The sequence below is a fragment of the Caretta caretta genome, chromosome 16 (assembly GCF_965140235.1).
Source record: "Caretta caretta isolate rCarCar2 chromosome 16, rCarCar1.hap1, whole genome shotgun sequence".
Lineage (NCBI taxonomy): Eukaryota > Metazoa > Chordata > Testudines > Cheloniidae > Caretta > Caretta caretta.
The window spans coordinates 1,506,223-1,530,004 of record NC_134221.1 but is presented as its reverse complement, the minus strand read 5'-3'; the positions used below and the strand labels follow the sequence as shown (position 1 = coordinate 1,530,004).

General features: G+C 46.1%; 1 protein-coding gene across 4 annotated transcripts in view; it reads right to left on the bottom strand.

The window, feature by feature from the left end:
- The window catches only part of LOC125623618 (ectonucleoside triphosphate diphosphohydrolase 8), a 93,360-nt gene that overhangs the window by 41,640 nt on the left and 27,938 nt on the right, over positions 1 to 23,782 (bottom strand). Inside the window, exon 2 of one of the 4 annotated variants that reach the window (XM_048823253.2) lies at positions 8,063 to 8,247. The exons of the other annotated variants lie outside the window; for them this stretch is intronic. The gene's annotated coding sequence lies outside the window, so the exon portion shown is untranslated. The remainder of the gene's footprint in view (positions 1 to 8,062; positions 8,248 to 23,782) is intronic. 4 annotated transcript variants of the gene reach the window in all.

Genomic DNA, 23,782 nt, shown 5'->3' with positions numbered 1-23,782 from the left:
GAAGTGGTTTGGGACTATTTAGAAAAGCTGGACAAGCACAAGTCCATGGGACCGGATGCACTGCATCTGAGAGTGCTAAAGGAGTTGTCAGATGTGATTGCAGAGCCATTGGCCATTATCTTTGAAAACTCGTGGCGATCGGGGGAAGTCCCGGATGACTGGAAAAAGGCTACTGTAGTGCCCATCTTTAAAAAAGGGAAGAAGGAGGATCCGGAGAACTACAGGCCAGTCAGCCTCACCTCAGTTGCAGTGGGGGAGGTTTAGATTGGATATTAGGAAAAACGTTTTCACTAAGAGGGTGGTGAAACACTGGAATGCATTACCTAGGGAGGTGGTAGAATCTCCTTCCTTAGAGGTTTTTAAGGTCAGGCTTGACAAAGCCCTGGCTGGGATGATTTAACTGGGAATTGGTCCTGCTTCGAGCAGGGCGTTGGACTAGATGACCTTCTGGGGTCCCTTCCAACCCTGATATTCTATGATTCTATGATTCAGTCCCTGGAAAAATCATGGAGCAGGTCCTCAAGGAATCAATTCTGAAGCACTTAGAGGAGAGGAAAGTGATCAGGAACAGTCAGCATGGATTCACCAAGGGCAAGTCATGCCTGACTAATCTAATTGACTTCTACGACGAGATAACTGGCTCTGTGGATGAGGGGAAAGTGGTGGACGTGTTGTTCCTTGACTTTAGCAAAGCTTTTGACATGGTCTCCCACAGTATTCTTGCCAGCAAGTTAAAGAAATATGAATGGACTATAAGGTGGATAGAAAGTTGGCTAGATTGTCGGGCTCAACAGGTAGTGATCAATGGCTCCATGTCTAGTTGGCAGCTGGTATCAAGTGGAGTGCCCCAAGGGTCAGTCCTGGAGCCGGTTTTGTTCAATATCTTCATAAATGATCTGGAGGATGGTGTGGATTGCACCCTCAGCAAGTTTGCAGATGACACTAAACTGGGAGGAGAGGTAGATACGCTGGAGGGTAGGGACAGGATACAGAGGGACTGTCATAAATATAAAGGGAAGGGTAAACCCCTTTAAAATCCCTCCTGGCCAGAGGAAAAATCCTTTCATCTGTAAAGGGTTAAGAAGCTAGAATAACCTCGCTGGCACCTGACCAAAATGACCAATGAGGAGACAAGATACTTTCAAAAGCTGGGAGGAGGGAGAAAAACAAAGGGTCTGTGTCTGTCTGTGTGATGCTTTTGCCGGGGACAGAACAGGAATGGAGTCTTAGAACTTAGTAAGTAATCTAGTTAGATATGCGTTAGATTATGATTTCTTTAAATGGCTGAGAAATTAAGCTGTGCTGAATAGAATGGATATTCCTGTCTATGTGTTCTTTTTGTAATTTAAGGTTTTGCCTAGAGGGTTTCTCTGTGTTTTGAATCTAATTACCCTGTAAGGTATTTACCATCCTGATTTTACAGAGGTGATTCTTTTTTACTTTTGACTTCTATTAAAATCCTTCTTTGCAGAAACTGAATGCTTTTTCATTGTTCTTAAGATCCAAGGGTTTAGGTCTGTGATCACCTATGCAAATTGGTGAGGATTTTTATCAAACCTTCCCCAGGAAGTGGGGTGCAAGGGTTGGGAGGATTTTGGGGGGGAAAGACGTTTCCAAACAATGCTTTCCTAATAAATAAACCCAGATAAACATTTGGTGGTGGCAGTGGAAGTCCAAGGGAAAAGGGTAAAATAGTTTGTACCTTGGGGAAGTTTTAACCTAAGCTGGTAAAAGTAAGCTTAGAAGGTTTTCATGCAGGTCCCCACATCTGTACCCTAGAGTTCAGAGTGGGGAAGGAACCTTGACAGGGTCCTAGACAAATTAGAGGATTGGGCCAAAAGAAATCTGATGAGGTTCAACAACGACAAGTTAGGACAGAAGAATCCCATGCACTGCTACAGATTAGGGACCGAATGGTTCGGCAGCAGTTCTGCAGAAAAGGACCGAGGGGTTACAGTGGACGAGAAGCTGGATATGAGTCCACAGTGTGCCCTTGTTGCCAAGAAGGCCAATGGCATTTTGGGATGTATAAGTAGGGGCTTTGCCAGCTGATTGAGGGATGTGATCGTTCCCCTCTATTTGACATTGGAGAGGCCTCATCTGGAGTACTGTGTCCAGTTTTGGGCCCCATACTACAAGAAGGATGTAGAAAAATTGGAAAATGTCCAGCGGAGGGCAACAAAAATGATTAGGGGACTGGAACACTAGCTGGAACACAGCCTCTGAGAAGAGGCTGAGGGAACTGGGATTGTTTAGTCTGTGGAAGAGAAGAATGAGGGGGGATTTGATAGCTGCTTTCAAGTACCTGAAAGGGGGTTCCAAAGAGGATGGATCTAGACTGTTCTCAGTGGTAGCAGATGACAGAACAAGGAGTAATGGTCTCAAGTTGCAGTGGGGGAGGTTTTGGTTGGATATTAGGAAAAACTTTTTCACGAGGAGGGTGGTGAAACACTGGAATGCGTTACCTAGGGAGGTGGTGGAATGTCCTTCCTTAGAAGTTTTTAAGGTCAGGCTTGACAAAGCCCTGGCTGGGATGATTTAGTTGGGGATTGGTCCTGCTTTGAGCAGGGGTTGGACTAGATGACCTTCTAAGGTCCCTTCTAACCCTGATATTCTATGATTCTATGATTGTATGATTGACCCTTCTGCTTATGTCATGTAACAGAAGGGGTTACCCAGAGTCTTTCTGCACTGGGGGGCTTGAGAGACCATCTCTGCATCACTGTTCCCAAACATTCCAGGCTCAGCCCTTGCTGTGCCTGCCAACTCCCCTCTACACGTGTTGGCTTTATCCCACCATGGTGCTTGGGCTAACCCTAACCCCATCTCAAGACCAAGACCGTGGCCTTGTCTCCATGTTAGTGCACAGGCTGGGGGAGACAGTAGCAGAAGTCCCAGTGTGTAATATGCAGTTGGGAGCCTTGGAGCAGCTGGCCCCTGCATTGCCCTTCATCTGGTTGAGCTGGCCAGTTCACGTACAGTGCGTGCTGGACAACCATGGTCAGTACAAGGAAGAGCCTTGCTAGGAGACCGAGATGATGCTTTCAGAAGCCCCATAGCACCTCCCCTTAGAGGAACCAGATTACATGACTCGTCCCAAAGGTAGCACCCCAGCAGCACAGCATCCCCTCCCAGTGTGGGGGCATCGGGAAGAGTGCCACTGACTGAATCAGCCATGCACACCTTTTCCTAAAGGGGGCCCATGGAATTCTCCCACTCAAGTATTAAGACCTAACCCGGTTTGGCTGATGAGATCTGATAAGGTCACAGTCTGAGGTGGTATCTCCTTAAATGTGGGGCAAGAGGATCTTACTTTTCTAGCACTGAGGTGAAACACAGTAACAGGATGTATATCCAAGGCACCAAAGCAATGCAAAGCAGACTGAGTGCGGGTGATGTGTAGCTCTGCACCCAGAGGTTCCTTTGTCCCACTTCTGTTCCATGGCAGAAGTGCTGACTTTTTTCTGATTAGAGATGTTTCGTCTTTCAACTTCTTCCTGACTTGAACAAACCTTTGCAAAGTTCAGGCTGAGATTTGCAAAGCTATTGAAGGGCTCAGGATGCCCAGTTCTCAATAACACTAGTGGGAATGGAACTGGGCATTCAAATCCCCTGGATGGCTTTGAAACCCACCTGTATTCTCCTGGGGCTGAGACAGTCCCCAGTGGAGTTCTGGGCAATGGGCAAACCAGTCTATAACATGTATTACTGGGACCTGGCCACACTGAGTGGGGCTCTGGAGAGGAAGGCTATTGGAAACAAAGTCCTTGAGCAGATGCACCCCAGAGATATGGAGCTCAGTCAGCAGTGTTCAGCTTCCCAGCAGCTTCCTCAGACCTGGCCTAAAGGGTGAGGTGAAGTGACTTGCTGAGTGGAGCCTACCCCTTGGCGTTCCACCCCCCTTTTCTTAAACCAAGGTATGTTTCTGCATGTGAAAAAGACTCTCATAGACGAAAGCAGCAGAATCAGTTTTACCAGGCTCCTCTGGCTGCACTATCCCTGAGGAAACTCCTACCAATGGGTGACAAGTGCTCACCGGGGCGCAGGTGAAGCCATGGGACGGAGAGGTGTGTGTGAGAGGAACTTGCAGTCTGCTGTTCATCAGGCTCTTGGATCTCCCGTAGTAGTGCAGCAACCTGACGCTGGCAGCAGCTAATAGCTGATGGTTCAGAGGACAGTAAAGAGTCCTCACAATGTACCAGCCAGTTGTGCAGGGGAGATGAATTCCTTCCAGACACCTACTGTGATTGGTTTGCTCCCTGGTGAAGTACATCACATTCTGCATCTCTACAGTACAGCCAGTGCCAGCCAGTTCCTTTTTAACATCCTGTTAGATAACCTGACACTGGGCCCATGTGGCAGGGAGTTTGCTTGGATGACCTCATCATGCACATGGAAGGGCAGTATACTCATTAGCTTCTTACAGTGACCCTCCTTCCCTACTATTCCAACTCTGAACCCTGCAGTTTATCCATTTCAAAGTGCACTGCGGTGTCTGATATACTAAAAATATACTCTATCTATCTATCTATCTATCTATCACATATATGCACATTACAAACTGGATACCTGAATGCAACGGAGAACATGTAATACAAAGTACTGCTGCATAAATGAGTTTCTGGAGATGCAGCTTACATTAGTTCCCCAAACTAAATGATATCAACAAGAGGACTTCTTGCTGGTATAGCTGCATCAGCAGAAGGGTGTTTGATGGCACAGATATATCAGATAGGGTGCGTGTGATATTTTTACACTTCTTGCTGACATAGCTATGCCAGTACAATTTCTAAGTATAGACCATCCTCAAGTAAATTTCTTGATAATTTTGCTAGGATTTGCTAGTTTTCCCAGGCAAAAACTTTGTTACTAAGGGTTGTAAATGTTTATGTATTGAGAAAATGATCTTATGAGGAAGTTGTAGATATAAGAAAAACAAGTGGTTTCAAAGCCAGGAAATTCTACATGAAAATGAAAAGAAAAGTGAAATAGTTGAATTATGCAGTGTGGAGGTAGCCGTGGGCCCAGGATATTGGAGAAACAAGGTGGATGAGGAACTATCTTTTAGTACATTGACTTCTGTTGGTCTTTTTCCCAGAGTGAAGACGAGCTCTGTGCAAGCTCAAAAGCTTGTCTCTCACCAACAGATGTTGGTTCAATAAAAGATATTACCTCACCCACCTTCTTCTCTATAATATTTGGCAGTCTATTATGGACCCAACCTTAGCTCCCCAAGGCTCCTCACCATCCCTCCATCTAATTCAGGGGGGACCCCATCACCCATAAATTGTACCTCTGCTCATTTGCCAAGATACAGCACCCAACTCACTCTTCTACAGGAACCACCCTCCCACACTATATTTGCTACATGTCTGACCATAGACAACTCTCCAATTCAGCCTCCCTTGATAGCCAAGCTGCACCATAATTTCATCTCCTCCCCCATGATCACTTGTCTCATTTCTATTCCACCTTCACATTCTAATAAAGAGAATACAATGTTTTCACTTCTTATCATCTGCATGTATAGAATCATAGAATCGTAGGACTGGAAGTGACCTCAAGAGGTCATCTAACTCAATCCCCTGCCCTAAGAATTATCTAGACCATCCCAGACAGGTGATTGTCCAACCTGCTCTTAAAAATCTCCAATGATGGAGATTCCACAACCTCCCTGGGCAATTTATTCCAGTGCTTAACCACCCTGACAGTTAGGAAGTTTTTCCTGATGTCCAATCTAAACCTCCCTTGCTGCAGTTTAAGCCCATTGCTTCTCGTTCTAGCCTCAGAGGTTAATGAGAACAATTTTTCTCACTCCTCCTTGTAACAACCTTTTAAGTACTTGAAAAAGGTTACCATGTCCCCTCTCAGTCTTCTCTTCTCCAGACTAAACAAACCCAATTTTTTCAATCTTCCCTCATAGGTCATGTTTTCTAGATCTTTAATGATTTTTGTTGTTCTTCTCTCGACTTTATTCAATTTGTCCACATCTTTCCTGCAATGTGGCGCCCAGAACTGGACACAATATTCCAGATGAGGCCTAATCAGCACGGAGTAGAGGGGAAGAATTACTTCTCCTGTCTTGCTTACAATACTCCTGCAGATACATCCCAGAACGATGTTTGCTTTTTTTGCAACAGTGTTACACTGTTGACTCATATTTAGCTTGTGATCCACTATGACCCCCAGATCCCTAGTCAACATACAGTTCCCTATACCACCTAACACCCAGTTATAAACTTGTAGTGACATTCTTCCTCTGGCCTTCTCTGGCGATGAAAGAATATCACTGTCTCAAAAGGTGGGCTCAGTCATGGCACTGACTTTCTCTGCATTGACATCAATGAGGTGAATGCTTCAGTAATTATTCTACCCGAGTTTGCCACAGGGGTTAGTGTTACCATGCTTGCAAACAGTGCCACAGGATGTCTAAAAGACCATTTCGTGCTCCACGATGAAGACTATGGTCAACAGCTCTGTTCCTCTGACACAAGGGAAGTCTCTACAATAAGAGTGAACCTTGTTCATGTGGAAGACAGACCTTTCTTGGGAGCCAGTCTGGGACTGGAACTAAGGACCAGGACTGGAACTAAGAATTAAGTTTAGGCTTGAACTTAGAGGAGTGAAGTTCTGGAACAGCCTTCCAAGGGGAGCAGTGGGGGCAAAAACCTAACTTTTCTCAAGACTGAGCTCGATAAGTTTATGGAGGGGATGGTATGATGAAGTTGCTTACAATGGCATATGGTCCATCAGTGACTGCTATTATGAAATATCTCCAATGGCTGACAATAGGACACTAGATGGGGAGGGGTCTGAATTGCTACAGAGAATTCTTGCCCAGGTATCTGGCTGGTGGATCTCACTCACATCTGGTTTAACTGATATCCAGATTTGGGGTTGGGAAGGAATTTCCCCCCAGGTCATATTGGCGGAGACCCTGGTATGGTTTTGTTTTTTGTGCCTTCCTCTGCAGCATGGGGCCTGGGTCACTTGCTGATTTGAACTAGAATAAACGGTGGATTCTCTGTAACTTGAAGTCTTTACATCAAGATTTGAGTATTTCAGTAACTCAGCCAGAGGTTATGGGTCTGTTACAGGAGTGGGTGGGTGAGGTTCTGTGGCCTGCAATGTGCAGGAGGTCAGACTAGATGATCATGATGGTCCCTTATGGCCTTGGAGTTTATTAGTTTATTAGAGACCACCCCAAACCTCCCCTCCTTCCACTCCAAGTGCAATACACATTTCTTTTACCTGCCTTCTCTAACAAACACAGGGCCACTTGTGTATTAAAAAAAACAAACCAAAAAACCCCATCCCAAACCTACCAAAACATTCCACTGAATACGCTTTTCCTTCTTTGGGAAGTATGAGGAGAAGAGAATGAGACAGATGTTAGGTTGCTTAACGTATGGGGGGGGCACTCAGATGCTACGCTGTGGAGTAGTATAAAAGCGTATGTAGCATAGAATAGAATCTTTAACATCAGCATATGATTTAGGATCAGGCTATATGTGTCAGCTGCAAGTCAGCATCGGCAGCACACTGCACCCCTAACGGCTTAGTGCACTGGCTCAGCCCTGACCCATAGGTAAGAGTGCACCTACTGTGTTGCCCACCCTCCATCACGCTGCTTCCTTCCGATTTTCCTTGAGGGGAGATTAATAAGACTGGGACTTTTCAGCTTGGAAAAGAGACGAGTAAGGGGGGATATGGTAGATGTCTATAAAATCATGACGGGTGTGGAGAAAGTAAATAAGGAAGTGTTATTTACCCCTTCACATAACACAGGAACTAAGGGTCACCAAATGAAATTAATAGGCAGCAGATTTAAAACAAACAAAAGGAAGTATTTTTTCACACAACGCACAGTCAACCTGTGGAACTCCTTGCCAGAGGATATTGTGAAGGCCAAGACTATAACAGTTCAAAAAAGAGCTAGGTGAGTTCATGGAGGATAGGTCCATCAATGGCTATTAGCCAGGATGGGCAGGAATGGTGTCCCTAGCCTCTGTTTGCCAGAAGCTCGGAATGGGCAACAGGGGATGGATCACTTGGTGATTACCTGTTCTGTTCATTTCCTCTGGGGCACCTGGCATTGGCCACTGTTGGAAGACTGGATACTGGGCTAGATGGACCTTTGGTCTGATCCAGTAGGGCCGTTCTTATGTTCTCTCCTATCCAAGGACTGACAAGACCCTGCCTGGTTTGGCTTATGAGATTGGATCAAATCATAGTCTGTGACAGCATCTGCTCACCAAAGAAACAGAGGGAAAGAAACACTGAAGGGTCCTGCTCTCCTGTTTCTGATATTACTAACATTACAAATGAAAAACATGCACATGCACCCACGTGCACTCACACACACACATCTATACATATATGATGGGGAGCTGTGTTGCCTAACACTTTTCATAACAAAGGATACTTGCAGCTTTTTCTTTGAGAAGCTTTCATACCTCCATTGTTAAGAGGAAAACTCCCTGGGCTAGTGAAGCCTTATTCTTTTGCCCATGAGATTCCGTTCTGCTTTTGCTGAGCTTTAATCTGTTAAAAATCATCATTTCCCTTCTCTCACTTTTGTTGCTCAGCAAAATGTTGGAGGTCTACCAGCAGAATATATGTGTGTGTGTGTGTGTGTGTGTGTGAAATATATATATATATATGTGTGTGTATGTGTATATATATTTGTAACCTATGTATCTAAAAATATATAAACTTATCTGTAGTGATTATCATGTTGATGCAAATGCAACCTTAAGTAATTTTTCTAATATCCAGTAAGAATCTGCCAACTATGATACCAACAGATGCTTTCTGTTTTTCTAAACCAAAGCTCAAAGCACTGGCATTATTTGGGGTAATTAAACTCAGTGATGTGCATCATCTTAGTGTTACTTTAGCTGTAGGCAAGCTGTAATAACATTGATTACGAAAGTCTCACATCAGCTTTCCTAAGGGTAAACATGCCAACCTCAAGCTGCACAGAGAATGACGCACTGTGCAGAGCTTGGGCTGAATGCTGCAGCAGTTTTAGGAACAGCATGCAGGGCCCCCCATTTCTCCACCATTGAGACTAGTGAGGTCATTCCAACCCTGAAGCTCTAAAGTGCTTTCAGCACCCCATGGCAGTCTGTATTCTCTGGATAACACGGCTCTGTTCAATTTCTGGGATCAGACTTCTTGCCAAAGGTTGACAAGTGCAGTACTATCATGGCTACTCTTCAGTACAACTCTAGCAACTTTACCTGCCAGGCTTGAATCTTTGTATTTACACTTTCACCAAAGTATAAAAGTTCCAGGCATTCCCTATTACTCATGCCTGCTCGCCTGCAGAGTCCAAGCTAGGGGGGAAAAAGCAGAGATTTCAAGAGAGCTGTGTGGCGCAAGAGGGTCTGATTCTCCTCTCTGAACATGACTTTTGCACTAGTTTGATTTCCGTTACTTCAGTTAGTCCTAATTTATCCAGGATAGCCAAGAGGAGAATCAGGCCCTTATTGTAATGCCTACAAAGCGTCTCTGACAATTGTGGCTGGGCCAGTGACAAGCAAAGACTTTTCCTCTTCACCTTCTTTTCCCCCCTTACTCTCCATGAGACACGTATAGATATCAAATACACCTGGAATCTGTTGTTAATAACTATAGGTCTTTCTGGCTCTTAAATCAGAAAAGCTATCACTCTGTTCCCCTACTAAAGACACAAGCAAGATCACATGATGTATGTTTGTTTACGCCATCTCTATGCCCCCAGGAATAGGAATTGGGCTGCTCAAAGGAAATCTTCAAACTATTGGTAATCCCTTGGTCAAGAGTCTCTCATAATCTAAATATAAAGGGAACAGTCTCTTCCTCTGACTAGCTAAAAAGAACTCTCCAAATTTTGGCAAACAAGGGTAACATCCTGCTGGCCTTTGCAGAGTGAACCATTGTATCCTGCAAGTTAATCAAGTTTTAGAGAGGGGTAGAGAAACTGTAATGTAAGTAGAGTCAGGATGAGCTCTAACCTGACATCTGGTGGTGAGCTGTGGCGGGTTGTGGAAAAGAACTTCAGGGGCTGATCTCATTTGCATAGGCACACCCACCCTGCCTACACGGTTACTTTGGCTGCTGTGGGATCTCCAGTTTCTCTGTTATTGGGGCAGGAAGAATAAAGTGTTATTATCCTGATTATGTGAATCAAGGACAGTGGAACTGTACTTGGCTTTTTATTATGATGGAGGGACTCACCATCAACTAAATAGCACTCGCTAGGCAAGGGACATAGATTCATAGATTCATAGATATTAAGGTCAGAAGGGACCATTATGATCATCTAGTCTGACCTCCTGCACAACGCAGGCCACAGAATCTCACCCACCCACTCCTGCGATAAACTTCTCACCTATGTCTGAGCTTATTGAAGTCCTCAAATCATGATTTAAAGACTTCAAGGAGCACAGAATCCTCCATCAAGTGACCCGTGCCCCATGCTACAGAGGAAGGCAAATAAACCTCCAGGGCCTCTTCCAATCTGCCCTGGAGAAAAATTCCTTCCCAACCCTAAATATGGCGATCAGCTGAACCCTGAGCATATGGGCAACATTCACCAGCCAGATATCCAGGAAAGAATTCTCTGTAGTAACTCAGATCCCACCCCATCTAACATCCCATCACAGACCATTGGGCCTATTTACCATGAATATTTAAAGATCAATTAATTGCCAAAATCATGTTATCCACCATACCATCTCCTCCATAAACTTATCGAGTTTAATCTTAAAGCCAGATAGGTCATTTGCCCCCACTGCTTCCCTTGGAGGGCTATACCAAAACTTCACTCCTCTGATGGTTAGAAACCTTTGTCTAATTTCAAGTCTAAACTTCCCGATGGCCAGTTTATTGAATTCCAATTCTCAGTAACTACAGAGAGATTGGGGGCAGCTGTTTGTGCTATGGGCTGTCTTTTGAGGGCTAACTGCACTGTCTCCACTCTGTAATAGCAGAGTTAATTTTGATTCTACTAGGAGTCTGGTTACAGATTGCAGAGCTGACTTCACTTTGGGCCAATGGTGTATCAGCACTGGGGCTTCCTTACTACGAGCTGAAATTACTGAATGCAGTGTTATGTAGTAGGGGGCCTGAAGATATACTGGTGAGCGGCTCACAGGATGGCTACCAGAGAGGAGCAAGTGGCGGAGAGGAGCGGCTGGCAGTGAAGGCTCCAGAAGAAACCCACAAAGAGGTGGGGCAGTTGGCCATCGGAGCACTTAAGGTGCTCCTTTACTCCCCCACATTTCCACACAGGCTGGGGGGGTGTTTAAAACTCTGCAGATGAACTTTTGAACTCTGGACTCACCAAGGACAGAGACTTTTGGGTTGCTGGACTTTGGGGTTGTTGGACTTTGGGTGATTTTGGGGTTGCTGGACTCAAGAACCAAAGGGAAAGGACATGGCCCAATTTGCTTGGGGTGGGTTTTTGCTCATGGTTTGTGCTATGAATCCTGTTGGTGGTGTTTCCCCAACATAATGCCACATTGTTTCTCTCTGTTATTAAAAGGCTTTTGCTACACTCAGACTCTGTGCTTGCAAGAGGAGAAGTATTGCCTCTTAGAGGCGCCTGGAGGGGGGGTGGTGGTGGTGGTGGTGGTATATATTTGTCCCAGGTCACTGGGTGGGGACTCAAGCTGGTTTTGCATTGTATTATTGGAATGGAACCCCTAGATACTGAACCTGGCCCTTGTTGCTGCCAACTCTGATGGGCAGAAGGGTTATGGGGCTTTTTCCATTGACTGTGAACCACTCTCTGCTGGTGCACTATGTTGGGGTTCAGGCTCTGGCTGAGCCTTTTGTGTAGGGTTATCTGCTGCTGGTGGTGCAGGTTCCATGGGGCCTTCTGGTGTTGGGGTTGCAAGTACTGAATTCATTGCTGGCACTGGTTCTGGTGCTGGTTGTTCCGCCGGTTCCGGTTCTGAGACTGGCTCTGTCTGGGTCTCGGTGACTGGATCCACTACTGCTGTTGCAGATGTTGGAATGGGGTCCAGTTCCATCACCTCTGACCGGGTCCTGGTAGAAGTTTCCGGAACAGACCTAAGTGTGACAGCTTGCTTAGCCTGGCTGCAGATGACCATTCCCACCCTCTTGGCTAGCTTCACATGATTGGCCAAGTCTTCCCCCAAAAGCATGGGGATGGGATAATCATCATAGACTGAAAAAGTCCACATTCCTGACCAGCCCTTGTACTGGACCGGCAACTTGGCTGTAGGCAAGTCAAAAGAGTTTGACTTGAAGGGTTGAATCATCACTTGGACCTCTGGGTCAATTAATTTGGGGTCCACTAAGGAAGCATGGATAGCTGACACTTGTGCTCCGATGTCCCTCCATGCGGTGACCTTCTTCCTGCCCAGACTCACAGTTTCCCTCTGCTCTGAGGGTATCTGGGAGGTATCTGGGCCTGAGGACCTCTGATTCTGGTGCAATGGACTGTAATCTGTTGGGGTTCTTGGAGCAGTTGGCCTTTACATGCCCTGGCTCATTACATTTAAAACATGGTCCAGCTGATGGGTCACTGGGGTGAGGTGGATTGCTGGTGAATGGTGTGGCAGGATGATAAGATGTCTGGAGTGTTCCTTGGGGTGTAGTTGGGGCCTTGAGCTGCCCCCGGTAGTAGGGTGTGGTCTGAGGTTGTCCCTTCTGGTATCCGCTCCAACTGTGACCAAGGTTGTTTCTCTCTCCTCCCACCATCTGTTTTGTTCTGGTTTGCCCCGCTTCTCTGGTGGTCTGGGACTGCTCGTATTGATCAGCATAAGAAGCAAGACTTTCTGCTGAGTCCATTTTCTTATCCCATAAACACTGTTTTATATCCTCCTTGGCCATATTCAGGAATTGCTCCTGAGTCATCAAATCACACATTCCTTCAAAGCTAGTTACACCCCTTCCTTTGATCCATTTATCTTTGACCCAGATCCTTCATCTGGTTTATATAAGCCACATTACTTAGTTCATGTCCTCCCTTAAGGGCTCTAAATTTTACTCTGTAAGTTTCAGGTGTAACTTGAAATTGCTTTAAAACCAAATCCTTGAATTTATTATAGTTAGAAGCCTCATCTATAGGCATCTTATTGAATATGTGCAGAGCCCTTCCAGTCAGTTTTGTGACCAATGTGGTCATATTGTGAGCTTCAGGAATTTTATGGAGTGTGCACAGTCTCTCAAAGGTGAGAAAGTATTCAGCAATATCACTGGAATCATCATACTGTGGACATAGTTGCTCCCATTTGTGGATTGTTAGGGTTATCCGGTATATTGTGCTGAGCCTTTGCTTTCTCCATCTCCAGTGCATGCTTCCTCTCTTTTACCTTCTCCTCCAGTTCTTTTTCCCTTGCCTCCATAGCTCTCCTCTGAGCAGCCTCTTGGGCTTTTTCTGCCTCTTTCACTGCCTCCAGTCTGGTTAACTCCAGCTTGTGTTGTGCCTTGGTTTCTGTCATCCTAGCCTCTCTGTTTTTAACTAACTTTACACCCGAGAGTTAGAAAGAAAACCACAAAACAAAACCAAAAACTGGCTTGTAATATTTTGCTGTGCTGTAACGTGATAGTTTTTTTTAAAAAAAGGATTTTTCTGTAGGCTGAGAATAGCTAACACCTTTGTCTCCAGGCAAATAGACAGAAAACCCTCTAGCAGCTCTTAGCTTAAAAAAAAACCTCTTTAGGTCTGCGAAAAACTTGTGAATTTCCCTGCAGGAGGTTAACCACCCTGCCTTTAAGTAGAGAAAACTCCAGCTCAAAAAAGAAGAATCCCTTTGTTATGCCTGCTGCTCTGTCCCCCAGGCAGAGACACAGAATCTACAGCTGCAATCCTCTTACAAAACCTTTTAAAATCCTGCTGTGCTTCTGGTTCAAAATGATCTTAAAAAAAAAATCTCAAAATGGTCCCACCGCTGCTACCATGTCAAGGTTCCTTCCCCGCTCTGAACTCTAGGGTACAGATGTGGGGACCTGCATGAAAGACCCCCTAAGCTTATTCTTACCAGCTTAGGTTAAAAACTTCCCCAAGGTACAAACTTTGCCTTGTCTTGAACCCTATGCTGCCACCACCAAGCATGTTAAACAAAGAACAGGGAAAGAGCCCACTTGGAGATGTCTTCCCCCAAAATATCCCCCCAAGCCCTACACCCCCTTTCCTGGGGAAGGCTTGATAAAAATCCTCACCAATTTGTACAGGTGAACACAGACCCAAACCCTTGGATCTTAAGAACAATGAAAAATCAATCAGGTTCTTAAAAGAAGAATTTTAATTAAAGAAAACGTAAAAGAATCACCTCTGTAAAATCAGGATGGTAAATACCTTACAGGGTAATCAGATTCAAAACATAGAGAATCCCTCTAGGCAAAATCTTAAGTTATAAAAAGACACAAAAACAGGAATATACATTCCACTCAGCACAACTTATTTTACCAACCATTAAACAAAAGGAAATCTAACGCATTTCTAGCTAGATTACTTACTAACTAACAGAAGTTCTGAGACTGCATTCCTGATCTGTTCCCGGCAAAAGCATCACACAGACAGACAGACCCTTTGTTCCCCCCACTCCAAATTTGAAAGTATCTTGTCTCCTCATTGGTCATTTTGGTCAGGTGCCAGTGAGGTTATCTTAGCTTCTTAACCCTTTACAGGTGAAAGGGTTTTGCCTCTGGCCAGGAGGGATTTTATTGCACTGTATACAGACAGGTAGTTACCCTTCCCTTTATTTTTATGACAAATATATATCACCAATATATTTTTCAGCCCATATTAATAACAGTCCAGCTGACTCTGGCCATTTGGCCACGCTTCCCGGCAACCAAGGGGAGTCCTACTGACTCTGGCCATTTGGCCATGCTTCCCAGAAGCCAAGGGGAGTCCTATTGGCCCAGGTCATTGGACCACGCAACTCTGAGGCTGAGGGTTGCCATGTAGACTTAACCACGGAGCTACCATGCCCTTCCCCCCACCCCCCAGCAGAGTGACATGGTGTACTTGCCCCGCGACACATGGTGGAGAATGCAGGCAACGGTTGGGACCTGCTAACAGGACCCAAGCAAGGGGAGACTGCCTGAAGTAAGCAGTGCAAAGACAGATGGAGACAAACATCCTCAAGCAATTCACCCAGATCCTCCACGGCGGGCGGAAGTAGTGTGTACAGCGGCATCAGCCTGCGACCCTCACCAAAGCTGTTAAATTGATGGAGGACTACCTGGCGGCAGAAGCTCCGGAGCCGCGATCCCCCGAGCCGGAAAGGGGAAGGATGGTCCAGCCGGAGAGAGTCCCTGTTGCAACTAACTGGGGAGAGCATAGCGCTTACCCTGAATCTTGGCTACCAGCTCAAACCTCGAGGAGAGGCAGCCAGCTGGCTGAGGACCAACCTGGATGGAAGAAAACCTGTTGGGGTGCACCCACCAGGGGAAGCTGGGATCAGTGCTATGAGTGTGGGCAAGAGGCTCACTTTCCCCAAGATTGTCCATACATGGATTGCAGTTACAGCCAAGTATGAGTAGCCAGCCCCGAGGCCTGAAGGAAGGGCACTGTGCAGGAGGACCTCGACGCAGGTCCTGGTAGACACCAGATGCAGCCAGAGCCTCATCCGAGATGATGTGGTACCTAACGCTGAGCCCACAGAGAAGGCAATACATGGGGGACATATGGCCATGGCTAGGCTTATGGCCATGGCTCGGCTTAAGATGGAGATTACCCCGCATAACGCGGTCCTCCAGGTTTGGGTCACCGCCAGATTAGTGTATCCCATGATCCTGGGGCGTGATTGGCCTTGGTTCAAGTTGCTCCTAAGGGGCTACAGGTGTTGAAACCTGGGCAGGGACAAAGAAGTGACCCCACAGAGAGGACTACTCAGCTGACCGGTGAATCTTGACCCAGGGAGGACCCTGCAGACCCCCGTCAACCACAGAGGAACCATCATCCCAGACTTTGAGATCCCCGTGGAGGATGCCAAGAGGAAACTCAAGAATGATGGGGATTTTGTCCAAGAACAGAGGGAAAACCCTACCATAAGCTATGCCTGGGAACAAACAATGACCCCCAGCCCAGAGGTAAGGGATCCACAAGGACCCCACTTTGAGATTCAGAGGGACCGCATCTACTGGGTGATTAAAGATCCCCAGACACAGGAAGACCTCTGACAGTTGCTGGTTCTGCGAAGGCTACGTCGTGGACTCCTGCACTTGGCCCATTTGGTGCCTTGAGTGGGACACCCCAGGAGAGAGAAGACCCTCCAAAGGGTGGCCCGACGGTTCTGCTGGCCAGGCATCCACCAAGAGGTAAAGTATTACTGCGCCTCTTGCTTGGAGTGCCAGCAGGCCAGACCATAGGGGATACCCAAGGCTTCCATCATCCCCTTATCCATGATAGGGGTTTTCTTTGAATATATTGGCCTAGACCTGGTGGGACTGTTAAACCCGCAATATAGGTCTCCCAACAGGATGGGGAGCAAGCAAATACTGGACACAGAGTTAATATATAATACTCTAAATGCTCTTTATTGATTACAAAACAAACCTTACTCATGCCACGTTCACACCCCAAACATACTATACCAGACTCCAAAGGTCAGAATGGTCCCGATGGCCAGTTGAGATTCCTTCCATCAGGATAAGATCATAAGATGTGGGGAGCTGACAAAAACCACATCTATATCCACACAGGACTTTGGATCAATAAACGACTCCGATTTGCAGAAATCATAGGCACCCATTTATAGTATATTCTGTCGCGTCATCAGTTCTTTGCCTTTGTTTACTAGGCCTTCTACCCACACAATTCCAAAGAGACAATCCTTGGCTGGCTGCCATGATTCCAGACGTGCCATTTCCTCCAATTTTTATACAATTTTATATCAGTCCAGCTGGTGTTATTTCCTTTTCTGATGATTTTCTGTATTTTTCTCAGAACATAAGATTGTTTTTGCACAGAGTTCTAATAGTCCTTGACCGTAAGTCCTTGCTTTGGTTGCTAACTTGCAATGCACGCATTCATGTCAAGCACGCATCATTCATACTAGGCCTCAATGACCTATAACATATTACATGGATATATGAATCACAATGTATATATATTTCAGAGTAGCAGCTGTGTTAGTCTGTATTCACAAAAAGAAAAGGAGTACTTGTGGTACCTGTAAGCAAGGACTGGCCTGTCTCCCAAGATCTGTGAGAGTGATGGGTTGTCCTTCAGGACGTTCTTGTCAACTGCTAGAAATGGCCCACCTTGATTATCACTACAAAAGATCATCCGTCCCCCTCCCCGCTGCTCTCCTGCTGGTAATAGCTCACCTTAAGAGATCACTCTGGTTACAGTGTGTATGGTAACACCCATTGTTTCATGTTCTCTATGTATATAAATCTCCCCACTGTATTTTCTACTGAATGCATTCGATGAAGTGAGCTGTAGCTCACGAAAGCTCATGCTCAAATAAATTGGTTAGCCTCTAAGGTGCCACAAGTCCTCCTTTTCTTTTTAATGTGTGTGTGTGTGTATGTGTATGTATGTGTGTATATATATATCTCCCAACAGGATCACTAGAAAGGAGCAGTGCAGGAATCTGCTACATCCTGGTGATCGTTGACTATGCCATCCGGTACTCCGAAGCTGTCTCTTTGCTGCCTGCCACTGCATCTAAGATTGCCAGTAAGCTGATGAAAGTCTTTGCCAGGGTGGGGATACCGCAAGAGATCCTAACTGATCAAGATACCAATGTGACATCCCATCTGATGGATGAACTCTGCCGCTGACTCAACATCCAGGCTTTCAAGACGTCAGTGTACCACACTTAAACTGACGGGCTGGTAGAGCGTTTCAACCAGACATTGAAAATGATGTTGCTTAAGTTTGTGGAAGAAAAGCCCTGGCACTGGGACATGTTACTCTTGGCCCTGCTGTTTGCTGTGTGGGAGGTCCCCAAGGATCGACAAGCTTCTCCAAGTTTGAGCTCCTCTACGGGAGGCAACTCTGTGGCATCCTCAACCTTGTTTGTGAGAACTGGGAGGAGCAAGAAACCTAGGTTACAGGCGTGGTCTGCTATGTGTTGCAACTGCACGAACAACTCCATACTCTGGGGACTTTCGACCAGCGGAATCTGTTACAGGCACAACACATACAAGAAGAGCATTATAGCACGGGGGCCAGACTCTGCTGTTTCAAGCTGGGAGATTGCTATCCTCCACGGAGTCCAAACTGATGGCCAAGTGGCAGGGACCCTATGAGGTCACCAGACGGGTGGGGCCAGTGGATTAGGAGATCCGGCTACCGGGATGATGGAGAGAGACACACATATACCACATTCACCTCCTGAAGGTGTGGAAGGCCAGGGAGGACCTGCTCATCACCCCTTTTCCCTCTGGAGCCCGAACTGGGGCCGCAAGTCGACGGATTCCCTAGAGTCAGGGCCAGCTATGATGGGCACCAAACTAAGCCCCGAGAAGCAAGGACAGCTACAGCAGGTCTTGCAGGCCTTCCCAGAAGTCTTATCTGCCCTCCCTGGGTGGAAGGAAGTCATGCATCGCCATATAGCCACCCTACCAGGCCAAAAGGTCCGTGATACCCAGAGGCCCCTTCTGAAGAAGATGTGGGAGACCGTCCAGAGGGAATTAGATACCATGCTGGAGCTGGGGGTAGTAGAAGAATAAAGGAGTGAATGGTGGAGCCTGATTGTCCTGGTCCCAAAGCCAGACAGGACCACTTGCTTTTCTTTTGACTTTCGGAAAGTCAAGGCTATTTCACGCTTCGATGCATACCCCATGCCCCCGGTGGAAGAACTCTTGGAGAGCCTACGAGGGTCAATGTTCCTGTCCATGCTCGATCTGACAAAGGAGTACTGGCAGCAGCAGATTTACCATGAAACAAATCGTGCGGTGGCATGGGGTCCCCAATGACAGGGGGCCCCTCAAAATTCAGGAAAAATATCTGACAACCTACCCCCGAGTCCCAACCAGTGGTGCAGCAGGGCTCAGGCAGGCAGAATGCCTGCATGCCATGGCCAGGGGTACCATGCTGCTCACGGAAGTGGCTGACTGCTGGCACATCACTGTGTGCCCCTGGCTGGGGGGAAGGCAGCTTTGCGTGCTGCCCCAGCTCTGGGCAGAGCACAGGGACCCGCTTCCTCCCTCCCTTGCAAGGGGCACACAGAAATGCCAACAGCAGGGCTAAGGCGGCACCCTGCCCGGCCGGCCTCCCTTCCTCCGTGCTGCTTTGCTCCCGGAAACTGTTCCCCAGGGAGACTCGATATTTGACCATCAAGAAAGAGGCGCTAGCCATGAAGTGGGCAGTGGAGACCCTGCGTTATTGCTTACTGGGAAACTCCTTCCAGCTAATTACAGACCACACACCCCTCCGCTGGCTCAATAACATGAAAGACACCAATGCTCAGATCATGCGTTGGTACCTCTCTCTACAGCCATATGTTTCTGCGTCTTTCATCAACTGGGTAAGGCACACACCAATACAGATTTCTTTTCGAGGTGGGATAGGGAGGAGGACAAGGAAGGACACCAAATAGGTGCCATATTGAGAAGGAGGGTGTGAGATGGGGTATACTTGCCCCACACTGGAGTGGAAGGGGTTAAGGCAGAGCTCTTAGCAGCGGAAGCCATGCCCCCTCGACCCTGCTGGGCATGCTCCAACTGCTACAGCAGTATTAAAGGGAGCAGCCTAGCTTAGTCTGGGCTGACCACGAAGGAGGATGGATGCACCTAGTTGGCTCCAGCTGAGGAGCAGCCAATATCCAGGAATGTGGGAGAAGAAGACCCCGAGGCCCAGGCAGGCACATAGGTACCTGTGGCTGCCCCAGGGATATTGTGGTTGCCACCCAAACAGCCCTGAGACTCCAAAGACACTCTGACTTCAACTGCAGGAGTCACAGTAGGAAGTAGCCCAGGGAGGGACTAGCCAGTGTCCCTGCAGCAATCAGCATGTTGAGAGCGGATTCCCCACCAACTTAGTGGCAAATCCATTCGCCACTACCAGGGCCCTGAGCTGGGACCCAGGGGAGCAGGGAGGGCCCAGGTCCCCCTACCCAGCTGTCCCCACTTCAGGGGGGTGGCCCATCACACCCCCTCCTGCTGACTTTGGCCGTTGGGCCGCACTTCCCTGCAGCCAAGGGGAGTCCTATTCACTCTGGCCATTCGGCCATGCTTCCCGGCAGCCAAGGGGAGTCCTACTGACTTTGGCCATTAGGCTGAACTTCCCCGCAGACAAGGGGAGTCCTATAGGCGCTGGCCACTGGGCAACGCAGCTCTGAGGCTGAGGGCAGCCATATAGACTTAACCGTGGGGCTACCATACCCTTACCCCATCCCCAGGATGATGGGGTGTACTTGCCACGTGACAAGGAGCTATAAAGGATTTGGTTGTGTTTTTTCTCTAAATTTTCTCAAGGAGTAAGGATGTGTCTGTCTAGAAATTATATGAATTGTATGTCACCAGAAGGAAAAAGAATATTGAAAGATAGCAGCACTTCATAGATATATACATTTGAAATAGTAAAAGAAATTTCTTAAAAAAGGGGAATTCCAATGCATAGTCTATGTTAATAGAGAAATAAAATCCTTGAAATGAATAATACATAAAAAGCTTCCAATAAGAAAAGGATCATGTATTGACCCTGCCTCCAACTACTGAATATCGAAACTGAGAGAACAGAAATCTGAGAATTCATTTGGCAAGTATCCAATAGAAATCAGAGGGTTGCCCTGTCCAACATTCCCTGAAAGCCAGGTATAAAACTGAGGTCATTGTGGGGGAGCTCACAGTTTGCTGAACCCATCAAAAAAGCTATTGAACCAATAAAGTGTTACCAGACACTTGGACAGCCTCTCCTCTCCCCCAAGGTCACAGAATTAAGAAGAGGAGTTAGCTGACCCCACAAAAGAAGTTGCAGAATCCAGAAGTGCCACAAGACAGTTGGACCAGCCACATGGACAGATTCCCCACATCTCAGGACTAGCAAGCCTGAGAAGAAGTGGTGAGATTTCATTTCAGAGACTGTTTTTCTCTTTCTGTTCTTTAAAATAAGTAACTGAAAATTCCCTTGTTGAGTCTGTATTCTTTCTAGGGAGGTCCCAATGATCTATATTTTGGAATTTAACTGAGCAATGCTATTTGCACATTTCTTCTTTATAAGTCCAAGTAGATTGGCCTAAGAGAGCCTCAAACCATAACTTTAAACAATTGATTTTGATGTTTTAAACTAGATCCTCTCAAGCCAAGCACCAGAAATGGTAGGGGCCACATGGATCAGAGTGCCCTAAGACAAACACATCCTTACTCCCTGAGAAAATTACTTGAAGTGTAATAAATGTATCAGAAATTCTGAAGAAATGATAACTGAAGATTACAAGTTTCAGAGTAACAGCCGTGTTAGTCTGTATTTGCAAAAAGAAAAGGAGTAACTTGTGGCACCTTAGAGACTAACCAATTTATTTGAGCATAAGCTTTCGTGAGCTATAGCTCACTTCATCGGATGCATACTGTGGAAAGTGTAGAAGATCTTATTATATACACACAAAAAGCATGAAAAAATACCTCCTCCCACCCCACTCTCCTGCTGGTAATAGCTTATCTAAAGTGATCACTCTCCTTACAATGTGTATGATAATCCTCACTTGATTATCATACACATTGTAAGGAGAGTGATCACTTTAGATAAGCTATTACCAGCAGGAGAGTGGGGTGGGAGGAGGTATTTTTTCATGCTTTTTGTGTGTATATAATATCTTCTACACTTTCCACAGTATGCATCTGATGAAGTGAGCTATAGCTCAGGAAAGCTTATGCTCAAATAAATTGGTTAGTCTCTAAGGTGCCACAAGTACTCCTTTTCTTTTTTTGAAGATTACAAGTAACTATACTAAGAAATCTTGGTGATTTATAGTCTTCCTTCATATAATCGCTGGTCCCCAACACCTATGTTAATTGCTTGCAAGACTGAATGTGTATTTTGTGTTCAATACACATCTAGGTTTGCTGCATCTAAACATGATCTATAAAACTGTTGATTATAGACCTATGTGGTTCTTAGTGAATTAATAAATCTGAGTGGTTAAAAATCTCAAAGTATCCATGCATGCAGGGGTAAAACTCAAGAACCCTACATTCAGAACTCCCTTAATTGCAACTGAGCAGTGAAAAAAAGGGGGTGGGGCATAGTGAATGGTCTTGACTTGGGAGACATGATTTTAAATGCTAAACCCTTCATCATGGTAATGTAGAATGTAACTACTGACACCTTGCTGTGTCCTTAGTTCAGTACCTAGGCAGAAGTAATTTGGCAGTCGGCAACAGTGTCTCATTGTTTCAGGATCACAGATCCCTGTTCTCCCTGATCCACTTAATTATCCCTCCTTTATGTCATGCAAAATGTCTTTCCTGTATGGTGCTAAATCAGGTCTTTCTGCATGACTGGTGTTTAGATGCTGCTTGTAATTATTAGAACTGGGAGCACTGGCTGTTGGGAGTCTGAAAGGACAGGAAACAGGAAGGAGGGGGGGAAGTTGAGGAGGCAGAGTGAGAGCTACCGAGGGTGCAGCAGCAGCTTGGTAAAGAGGTTTCTACTTTAAAAATAAAGCCCTGCTGAAGTTTGTTAGTATCTTGCCTGATTGCTACAACATTTTGGTGATGAGGATGGATCTTCTGCCTCTGAGCCCACCTGCACCCTTTCTGCAAAGCCCAGGTGAGCCTCCAATTGCTTTTACTGCCTGGATTCATATGTTTGAGACTTATCTTCTTGCAATCACTGCTACAGAGATTTCTGAAGTAAGAAAGCGTGCTCTGCTAATCCACTGCATTGGAGCAGAAGGGCAGTGTATATCATACACTTTTCCCCCTGCAGATGAAAAATATGAGACTGCACTCATTGCATTTGTCAAGGTTCCTTCCCCACTCTGAACTCTGGGGTACAGATGTGGGGACCCGCATGAAAGACCCCCTAAGCTTATTTCTGACAGCTTAGGTTAAAAACTTCCCCAAGGCACAAAATTTTTGCCCTTGGACTAAGGTATGCTGCCACCACCAAGTGCTTTAATAAAGAACCAGGGAAAAGGACCGCATGGAGTTCCTCTTCCCCCAGCTATCCCCCCAAGCCCTTACACCCCTTTCCTCAGGAGGCTTGAGAATAAACAAGTTGAGCACAGACCAGCTTGTGTTTCTTAGGACCCTAAGAACCCAGTTGGATTCTTAAAAAAGAGAACTTTATTAGAAAAACAAAACAAAGATGAAAGAAACACTCTGTAAGATTAGAATGGAGATAATCTCACAGGAAGTCAGATTCAAAACATAGAGAATCCCTCTAAGCAAAACCTTAAGTTACAAAAAGACACAAAAACAGGAATACACATTCTCTCCAGCACAGCGAATTTACAAGCCCAAAAAAAGAAAACCTAACGCATTTTCCAGCTAGATTACTTATTAATTTTACAGGAGTTGGAGGGCTTGCATCCTTGATCTGTTTCCGGCAAAGGTATCACACAGACAGACAAAAGCCTTCTCCCCTCCCCCCTCCAGATTTGAAAGTATCTTGTCCCCTCATTGGTCATTTTGGGTCAGGTGCCAGTGAGGTTACCTTAGCTTCTTAACCCTTTACAGGTGAAAGGATTTTGCCTCTGGCCAGGAGGGATTTTATAGCACTGAATACAGAAAGGTGGTTACCCTTCCCTTTATATTTATGACAGCATTAAAGAACTTTTTTGTGCCAAAAATGAATGTAGTAGCTAAGTGCTACAGTTTTCGCCAGTGTGAGCACAAAACGGGAGACTATAATGCAGTA